The sequence below is a fragment of the Schistosoma mansoni genome, chromosome 1, assembly GCF_000237925.1.
Source record: "Schistosoma mansoni strain Puerto Rico chromosome 1, complete genome".
In the NCBI taxonomy this organism is placed as follows: domain Eukaryota; kingdom Metazoa; phylum Platyhelminthes; class Trematoda; order Strigeidida; family Schistosomatidae; genus Schistosoma; species Schistosoma mansoni.
Genome location: NC_031495.1, coordinates 56,135,790 through 56,147,225, shown reverse-complemented (window position 1 = coordinate 56,147,225; position 11,436 = coordinate 56,135,790). Strand labels below are relative to the sequence as shown.

General features: G+C 33.1%; 1 non-coding gene across 1 annotated transcript; it reads left to right on the top strand.

Annotated features, from left to right (window-relative positions):
- Nucleotides 1–8,845: 8,845 nt before the first annotated feature.
- On the top strand, nucleotides 8,846–8,917 carry Smp_tRNA_00677_Pseudo_TTT.1.1. Its single transcript has one exon. It is a non-coding gene (tRNA).
- The last annotated feature ends 2,519 nt before the right edge of the window (nucleotides 8,918–11,436 follow it).

Genomic DNA, 11,436 nt, shown 5'->3' with positions numbered 1-11,436 from the left:
TTTTGACAATCTAATAACAATTATGTCAAGTTAAAGTTACTTAACAGATTGACTATCTATTAAAACGTGTTGGCTTTTTGCGTGAGTGAAGTATCAGTAAGAAAAAGCAAAGCATTGATTTTTAGTTATGATTGTCCTTTCAATGAAATATCAATATCGGACAAAGGCTATCAGAAAACAGAAAGACTAACTTACTTACTTACGCCTGTTACTCCCAATGGAGCATAGGCCGCCGACCAGCATTCTCCAACCAACTCTGTTCTGGGCCTTTCTAGTTCTGTCCAGTTCTTGTTCATTCTTCTCATGTCTGTCTCTGTTTCTCGGCGTAATATGTTCTTTGGTCTTCCTCTTCTCCTTTGACCTTCAGGATTCCATGTGAGGGCTTGTCTTGTGACACAATTGGGTGACTTCCTCAAGATGTGTCCTATCCACTTCCAGAGCTTCTTCCTCATTTCTTCCTCCACTGGATGGAATCTGGTTTGTTCTCTCCCACAGTAACTTGTTGCTGATAGTGTCTGGCCAACGGATCCGAAGTATCTTGCGTAGACAACTGTTAATAAACAACTGCATTTTTTGGATGATGGCTTTCGTAGTTCTCCACATCTCCGCCCCATACAGTAGAACTGTCTTGATATTTGTATTGAAAATTGTGATGTTGGTGTTGTTTGACAGTTGTTTTGAGTTCCAGATGTTCTTCAATTGTAAGTATGCTGCTCTCGCTTTGCTGATCCGCGCCTTCACATCCGCATCAGATCCACCGTGTTCATCGATGATGCTGCTCAGATATGTAAAGGTTTTCACATCTTTCATAGCTTCTCCGTCAAGTGTGATTTGATTGTTGCATGCTGTGTTGTATCGGAGAATCTTGCTTTTCCCTTTGTGTATATTGTGACCTAGTGCTGTTGAGGCTGCTGCTGCTACACTGGTCTTCTTCTCCTGCATTTTTTGTTGCGTGTGTGATAGAAGAGCCAGATCATCTGCGAAGTCTAAATCGTCCATCTGCATCCCATCTGTCCATTGTATCCCATGCTTTCCTCCAGATGTTGACGTCTTCATGATCCAGTCGATCACCAGGAGAAAGAGAAAGGGTGAGAGTAAGCAACCTTGCCTGACACCGGTCTTTACCTCGAATGAGTCGGTGAGTTGTCCTCCATGCAATATTTGGCAGTTTAGTCCATCATAGGAGTTCCGTATGATATTGACTATCTTTTGAGGCACGCCGTAGTGTCGAAGAAGTCTCCATAGTGTTGTCCTGTCCACACTGTCAAATGCTTTCTCGTAATCAATGAGTTGATGTAGAGTGATGAATTCCATCCGATTGATTGTTCCACAATGATACGTAGAGTTGCGATTTGGTCTGTGCACGATTGATCCTTACGGAATCCAGCCTGTTGGTCTCGAAGTTGGGCGTCTACGGAATCCTTCATTCTGTTTAGCAATACCCTGTTGAAGACTTTTCCTGGTATTGAGAGAAGAGTGATGCCCCTGTAGTTATCGCACTTGTTGAGATCGCCTTTCTTTAGTATCTTGATCAGAAGTTTTTTTCCAGTCTATTGGTACTTCGTCCCAAATCTTATTGAAGCTCTGGTTGTAAGAAGGTGCATCAGCCTCATGACTTCCGAAGGAACTCGGCTTTCATCATGAGACGTCATAATTATTCCTTCTGCTCCCAGGGCAGAGTTTGAATGGTTTGAATTATTTTTTTCTGGTTAGCGTTTTTTAGCGAGTTGATTTCCTACGGGATGGGGTCGCTAACCCCATGCCCAACCCTCCCTCTTTACCCGGGCTTGGGACCGGCAGTAACCCCTGGAGGAGCTACAGGCGGACTAACGCTTACATGTTAAAATAAACCTACAGACTTACGCACTTTCTAAGATAGATTCTATAGACTGTATATTTCACAAACGATGATATTTTTATAGTCGATGAAAAAATACAAGATTAAATATGGGTAATCGTGTTATATATATATATATATGGTGGAAAGGAAAATTATTCAGGATTATTGAATTGTTTCGATATAATGCATTTGCCAATTACTTTACGAACTTTAAGTACAGAAGCGTTAAATCTATTCTCTCAATGTGTTTCTAAGACAACCACTTCATCCAGTGAATTCACGTTGTTGTTAATACTTGATTTAAAATTAATAAAACTTCATGTTCTTTTCAACATATTCTCATTTGTTAAGTGGACAATTCATTCTATCGTTAGCAAACATTTCTCACTTGATATTTCCTACTGTAACGAACAAGGATGGGGACAATCGATTGTATTTTAACACAGAATTACAGAATATCTCACTAAAATATGAGAACCATACAGTAAATAGTTAATTTGCAAAATAACAATCAGTTGTCACAATCTTGACTGTCCCTTCCGCAAATATCAATCCATCTATGATTTCATTGTTCATGGATTTCCATACCGATTGCGCTTCGTTCCTGTTCTTTCCTTATCGATCTTCTGCCAAAATACATTCTATGTCTGACCATCGTAATATACTACTTATGTGGATATAAGTAACCCACATCACACTACTACATTCATTGCTAGGTTTCCTTTCCAAGAAATAATTTTCCATATATATAGTCTTCAACACTTCTAAATGACGTATTCTCATTCTATTATAATCAATAAACAATAATTAACTTCTATTTAGATAAATAAACCAGTACACAAATAAAAAAAAAAGGGTGCCTTTTTTAAAAAAAATATGGGCATATTTTGTTTATTCAACTGTTGCATTTTTTAATGACTTATTAAGCTTTTATTTATTGTTTATTGTTTTCGTTGCGTTTTCCTGTCTTTTTAAAAAAGGAGGGGAATATTTTATTGATGATGAATTGTATTTAGTCACATAAATAGTGATTGATCTGTTATAACACCAATTGGAGAGAATTGATTCATTTTAGAGATAAACAAGTCAAATTTTACATGAGATTTAGAAACTGAATATAAGAAAAAATCGGTAATCCTTTTCGAAAAACCTTCTAGTTGATTGTTGTGTGCTAGAAATTACACGATTTTACTTCCATTTACCAACTAACCTTGTATATTGAAGAAATATCTACTGAAGATTTCAAGTTTTCTTTCGTCGCGCCTGTAAAAGCTGTCCTACACTTCAATGTATATGGAAAACTGAATGACACTTAATATTTCACTCCCATTATAACTAACTGAAAATACCCTATGATTATTCTTTACAAACTGTTGAGTTATATTTTCGCCAAAAAAATCGATGATCAACTGCTCTCAACAGACATTTGATTAATATGAAAATCAAATATGGGAAATATCCGCCAAAGTTCAACTCTATCATTTCTATGTATGCTCTATTATGTTAGTGTTAGTCCAGGAATTTCACGGTGAGTTTTTTGTGTAAAATTTCTATTACCTCAAAATGTATGTATTACCGATACCTTGAGAAAGCCTTAATTTATGTAGTTATCACGATGGTAGAGATGCCATTCATGTCATTAATAAGAGTCAATCGTCAAATTCAAAATTAACCATTGATCAATCACTCAGTAACTCCGCCTGTAGCTCTTCTAGAGTTACTGCCGGTCCCAAGCCCGGGTAACGGAGGAGGGTTGGACATGGGGTTAGCGACCCCATCCTGTAGAAAAACTAACTCGCTAAAAAGACGCTAACCAGAAAAAATAATTCAAATCATGTAAACTCTGCCCTGGGGGTTGAAGGAATAATTATGACGTCTCATGATGAAAGCCGAGATTTTTCAAAAGTCGCGAGTACCTCGCAGATGACCTAGCCTACCTATCTCATACACATAAACAAATACAAACGAAGACAGCAAATGTAGCAGCAGCCTCTGCATCAATAGACCTTAACATACATCACCACATCCATCGTCATGAAGGTATGAGTATTTGTAAACAGTTGTCTACGCAAAATACTCAACATTCACTGACCGGGTACTATCAGCCACAGCGTTTTATAGGAGAGGACAAACCAGCTTCCATCTGAAGACGAAATTAGTAAAATACTTTGGAAGTGGTTAGGACATACATTGAGGAAATCACGAGGCAATCCCTAACTTGGAATGGTGAAGGGAAACGGAAAAGAAGAAGGCCAAAGAACAGATTACGTCGGGAAATAGAAGCAGATATGAAAAGGATGAATGTTAACTGGAAAAAACGCGAAAGGATTGCTCATGACAGGGTTGGATGGAGAATACTGTTTTGTGACCTAAGCTCCTCTGCGAGGGGTAACAGGCGTAAGTAAGTAATCACTCAGTACTCGACAAATTCTAGTAAACTGTGTTATTCTAGACAATTTCTTTTCAAAATAAATAACCTTTTTAGCATAATGAATAATAAAATTAAAATAATTTATATGTGTTTATTTTACTAATCAATAAACTTGTAGATCTCCAGTAACATTATACATCGATACACAATCATCAAAGGTATTTAGTGCTTTGGAATTCACTTCACATTAATAAAAACAATGTTCGTTATTTTGTACTAAAAAAATAATGTTTCCCATTGAAACATGACATAGTTTTTTTATTTGTATTACATTCAATCTATCTATTATGAACAAAAAAATATAACGAACATCCCAATATGCTGTTGACAAAATGATTGTACATTCCATGTTTGTTTCCAAATATTTTGGCCTTAAGAAAAACATCCCATTATATTTAAGATTATTATTTTCTACGGTAATAGTCATAATATCATGTCAAATTTAACAGTAATACTCTGATCAATGGTTTCATAATCCATAGACATTTACAACGAACTTATTATACAATAGATTGACAGGAAGTAAATATACAATGAAAAAGAAACATTTTTTTTTGTTATTAATTCAGGGGAATCAAAAAAAATGTTTCAATTATTCACTGACAGGTATTTGAATTTAATTGTCTGGTCAATTTCTTTTTTTTCTATTTATCATTATGTATGTTTAAACTAATCATTGATAGATATAGTTGAAATCATGAGTCAATTGAAGCTAGACCACCATGGAAAACCTGGAAGCACTGGATCGTTATTTTGTACTAAAAAAATAATGTTTCCCATTGAAACATGACATAGTTTTTTTATTTGTATTACATTCAATCTATCTATTATGAACAAAAAAATATAACGAACATCCCAATATGCTGTTGACAAAATGATTGTACATTCCATGTTTGTTTCCAAATATTTTGGCCTTAAGAAAAACATCCCATTATATTTAAGATTATTATTTTCTACGGTAATAGTCATAATATCATGTCAAATCACATGTTTTGAGTTTAGTTTGAAAGTAGATAGTTCCGAATTCATTTTATAGTATAAAGTTGAATTCATTTAGTTAAAATAAAATTTTATAGTTGAAATAACTAGTCAATGGAAGTCAGACCACCATGGAAAACCTGAAAGCACTGGAAGACCGTTTCGTTCTATTGTGGGACTCATCAGCAGTGCGTATCCATAATTGTCGAATAAAAATAAATACGTTTCAGTACATTTAATTTTGAGCTGTACATTTATTTAAAAGTTGAATATTTTGAAAAAAAGTCGTTTAAAGAGAAATTTAAACAATATGTATGATAGTAATGCAGCCAATTTTAGTGGCCCTATATTTGGATCTAATTAGATCGTATACTGATTGTCATCGTAATATATTTATCGACTATCCTTGTATATAATTATCTACTTAGATCGCGTTGGTAAATAACAGAATTAAATAAGTCAAATACGAGAATGGATTTTTAAACGCATACATTTTGTAAACTCACTGATCTGGACAAGAAATGAAAGGGATGAAGTGAATAGCAACCGACGCTACAGTTTTAGTTCTTTAAAGGATAGAAAACTGTTGAACTCATTTCAGACCAGCATCAGTTGATGAAACTTTAAGAATTTTCCAAACGACAACGATTCGTTAATGTAATCCACTTTGGAAGTAAAATGTCTCCATTAATCATATTACTGAATTCATTATAGAACGTAAATATGGTCATTTTTAGTTGTAGTGGACTGTATTAATTGGATGATATATCTCTGAGGGCTTCATAGAGTATGAAATATTAAAACAAATTATATACAGTTTAATTGTTGAGTAGATCTAATCTAAAGCACCATTGAAAACCCGGAAGCACTGGATGGTCGTTTCGTCCTAGTATGGTTCTCGTCAACAGTGTTGACCTACGGTCTTGCACATGAGACTCGAACCCAGGAACTTCAGTTTTGCGCTCGAACGCCTAACCTCTAGGCTATTGAGCCGATATAAACACCTTTCAATGCTCGAATGGACTCGTAAATTCAGCTATTAAAATACTTCAATCTCCATTAATCCCCATTCTGATAATGTGTAAAGAATTAGTTAGCAAAGACTAACAAGCTGTCAAAAATCTTATGATGAAATTAAAGTTATTTTACTCATCAATTATATCTTGCATTTATAGATCGGATTTTATCTTAGAAATATCTAATTGGTAGACTAACTGATATATCAGAAACAGAGTTAATTTTAATCATTCGATGAAAGAGAGAACTATGTGACCCTTTTAGGCTCTGTTAAAGTAGATTGAATTATCTAAAAGAAACAAAAATTTAGAAACATTTTTAAATATTTTTCCAAAAGTTTGTTAGATATATTCTAGATTTCTAATTTTAACAGAGTAAGAAAAACATATAACCATACTTGAATAATGTGTTTCAACCAAAAGACGATACTCACAATTGTTCCAAATGAACAATTTGAAAGTTTTCGATTGGTTTATAACAAATATGAGATATTTTATATAGTTGAGATCATCAGTCAATTAAAGCTAGACCACCATGGAAAACCTGGAAGCACTGGACGGCCGTTTCGTCCTATTGTGGGACTACTCGGAAGTCCGCATCCACGATCGCGCAACGCGAGATTCGAACCCAGGACCTATCAACCAATCCATGGTCGTCTAGCTTCAACTGACTCATCATCTCAACGATATAAAATTACTCAAATCTCCACAAAACCCCTTCTGAAAATATGAGATATACTTATTATCTAGAAATAAAAAACTATTCGTGAAACATAACAAGATACATTGGTTATATTGAAAACGTACAAACTAGATTATAAGCATAAATGCTTAGAGATACTGCCATAATCTGTGTAAAGTAATGGCAAAATAATTTCGTTAATTGAAAACTTGATCAACCCATTTTAAATCTGTGAACTAAAAACATGTTACATAGTACAGACTATATAATGTAACCTTTTAGTTTAAGGGTTAGTCATAAATCTTGGTGATAAAATTCAAAAATGTCTACATGATCCTTTATTCGAACACACGTTAAGTTTTAGACTGATGAAGATTTGTTGTTCAGCTGGTTGATTTTGATCATTGTTCAATGTTCTTTGTCAGATGTCTGTAAATGCGAATCTTTCATTGTTGCCCTGAATGACATTATCATATTAGGATATAAAGTAAACGAAATTGATATCGATTATAACTATTACTGTAAAAATAGAAAGCTTATCAAAAGAACAAACTAAGAAATAATGGTGAATTAAGATTAAAATGATTAATTTTAATAGTGATTCTTCTGATACAGTAATCTTCATAATGAATGTGAATTATAATTGAGTTGTAAAGTTTGGAATTTTCCTATTTCAGTACTAAGCACTCTGATTGATTATTCACTTTTCGGGCATATGCACCTTGGGCTGATCACGTCAATATTTTCACCGGTTACAATCTTTTTTAGGCGGTAAGGAATTCAAAGCATTAAAATCAAATTATAATTAATTCCCATTACACAATTTAATGACTCTCTAGACTAAGTAGCTTAGTGGATAACACATTGACATTTGAAGTGTAAGAAATAAGTTTCGAGTTTCGCATTAAAAATCAACATTGTGATATAGGTATATTCAGCTGACAATTCTCGAATGCAGCAAGACGCTTACACCGGATTCCATTGTTAGCCACTGTTTATCTCTACTTCAAAATTATTTTGAACTGTTATTGAAAGAAAAGAAATAAGCAATGAATTTATTTAGGATAATTTTTAAAAACAATAGAGGTTCCTTAATAAAGTGTAAGGTATTCAATAAAAAGATTAAATTAAATGAGTTCAAGATTACATATAGATAATGAACAACAACATACAAACTATTTATAGATTAAAGACTTAATTCTATTTGATATATAGATAAAGCTTTTACTTTGTATAAAGAATAAAAGTAAATACTAACTGTTCAGAATAATTACTTTGAATAAAGAAATAACAATAAAATTTGTCGAAGAGAATAAAGTCTGATGACGATCTAATTGAAAATAATTGTTCGCTTACATGTGTTGCTCTGATGAGAATAAACTCATATTCTATTTCAAGATTTCATATTGTCTAAATACAATCTAAATTTATACAGAATAAGAACAATGAATCCAAAGCTTTGGGATATATTAGTTGATAAAGTTCAAAAGTATGTTTCAAATGTTACCAAAATCCATCATAAAAGAATAAAGACATGGAATTATCGATTATAAATTTGTCGACATAACCATGGATTATGTTAGCTCTACAAGTGAATGTTAAATAATGAATAGCAATAGGATTATACAAAAGTCATTTTAATCATATTTATCATGTGATAAACAAGTATATCGTACTTTTCTTCTATATGTACTCGTTGACTACAACGCATTAAGCTTGATATTAGTTAAACCGATTAATTGTGTAATACCTTATTATTTCTACTATAGGTCTGTATTAATTTAGCTGCCAACAAGAGACTGATCAATTGCAGTCCTAAATAACAATTGAAAGATACAAGTAAACAACACCAAGTGAATTCCAACTTCGCCCCATCGCACAAGCAGGTGGCTATCAGGACCCAGTAGCTAAGTGGATAACGCGATGGCATTTTAAGCGAAAGGTACTGGGTTCGAGTCCCAAAGTGAACATCAACCCTAAGATACAGGTACATCCAGCCGACGAGTCCGAAATTGGACGAAACGCGCATCCTAGATTCCACTGCTAGCCACTATCCATCTCTGCCTATAATGCTTGTGAATTAAGGCTATATCGAGGCAGTCCGCACAGTATGCACATATGCCAACAAGAGACTGATCAATTACGGTCCTAAATGGGAAGATTCAAGTAAACAGCACCAAGTGAATTCAGCTGTAGTACGTTTATTGAAAATCGTAAATCCTTCTCCACCATATTATACGACTATATTTTTAAGAACATAAATATTCTAGATTCTATTGTCTCTGAGGCTGTGAGTACACAATCCTGAGGAGCCCAAAACAAAGGTGAAATAGTCTTCCTTCGTTCGTAGTTTTTGAGTAACACTTCAAATGTGATCAATCCATGACTAACACTTTCTACTTACAAATGAACGATAATCTTTTCTACTATGTTTAACATGATATTATGTTTTTGTTATATCAGGCAATTACACAATCAGTTATTATTCCCCATTTTATTTCATATTTTCCCTCATATTACGATTATCTGTCGTATTTCAAACATTCATTTCATTTTCATAAACTATAGTCTGTTTTCATTCAGATTAAGCTAATTGATGCTGATGAGGAGCTTTGAAATGATATGTTAATTCATTTTGTACTGCAGGTCTTATTCTTGTTTCATTCAAATTTACCGAGAGAAGTGAAGAAATGAAATGCTTAAGTTGATACTTACGTAGGTTGTCAGCAATCGTTATTCTATGTTGTGTTCATTAAATCCCCTTGTTGAAATCAAAACTGAATGGTACAGATACGCTGAAATTTCCAAATGTAATTGTAATATCCTGACATTTGTTTCAGCTGAATTTATTACTCTAATCAAATAATGAAGTCAAGGTAATAGTACAATCAGACTGAGAGACTTTTATAATTAGCTTATAATAAATGAAATTTTCTGAACTACTATTAAGGTCATTCAAAAGATGTTCGGACAATTTGTCTTGAAACAAGTCACAATTACAGTAAGGGTTGCCAAGCCCAGAATTATCAATGACTAATAAAGCTGAATGGACTTCGTAGCAAATGAAAATGAGAAAAACTGGTGGCAAAGAAGGGTCAAACAATCAAATTAACTGGTGCGTAGGCATAGTACCTTCAAAATCTTAGTCTAATGAATAATGAAGGATTAATTGTTATGATATAATAAACAGTATGTACCTCATTCACAACATACTGAAATATAGACGTACGTAGATACAAGGCTCACAATGTTATCTAATAATTAATTGTAAATACTATTATATGTCTGGTGAAATAATTTCCTAATAAACAAATTCAAATCTACTTGACAATTTGTCCTCATTAAAAATCATTTTATTTAACTGTTTCTTTAATTAAGTCTCTCAGACAGTACAAACGAACCATAACTTCTTCAGATATCACTTCACTGGTGGAAGTTTAAAAATTAACTACTGACTATTATAACAATGAATAAGCAAGTGAATTATCTTACGGGAATAATTACAGAATGTATTCCAATTTACAGGCATGATGAGGGTAATAAAAAAGGAATATTACATGTAAACAGAGATATATGGGTAAATTGTCTTGAGAAGAAATTTGTTGTAAGGATTATAATGTAAAGCATCAGTTGGGAACCAGTAATTTTTTGTAGAAGGGCTAAGAAATCCTGTTAATGTATATCAAAATGTGATTGCAATGCCGTTACACATGAATTAAAATAATTCACAACCAGAGAAAACGAAAACAGAGAGTACAGAATAGCAGCATCCAAAATGGCTATAATATACTAGGTTGCTTTATGATCTACTGAAGTGGACAGATATTGTTTAAACTAAACAAATTAACCATGGAACATAGCTGCTTATAAAGAAGCATAGTAAGTATGCTCAGTAATAACAATTATCGAACGTTTAATTTCTCTAGTCTAGTGAGATATAACCACTAGTATACACATATTTGGGATAGTTTCAAAGGAGAAGTAATCATTTATGAAGAAAACAAATAATAGTAGCGATTTCTTTTGACGCACAAGTTATTTCAAACTATTTCAGTGCTTTGAAAGTATATTTACCAAGTAATTTGTATTAAAACACAATTATATGAACAAAGAATATTCTTTTCAGTAATTTCTCATCAGGTTCTATAATTATAAATCCAAATTAATAATCCATAAAAAATTGGCCAAGTTTAAGACCAATCTTTCACAATAATATATCATGTTAACAGCAGTCTACCTAATTCCATCAGACTGAGAATCCTGCAGACGGCTGAGGCAATTGCTATTCGGATCAAAAAGTCAGAACTTTGCATCCAAAAGAAATATGTTCAGCTGCTCCTTTTACATTGGCTAAATTCAGGGTCAACTTTTTAATAATCAATTTTATAATATGCTGACATTAATTTGATTAATGTTCATTTTAAACTTATTTTATCTACACATCTTACCAGTCATTATTATTATTATTATTATTAGCACACTTGCTAAC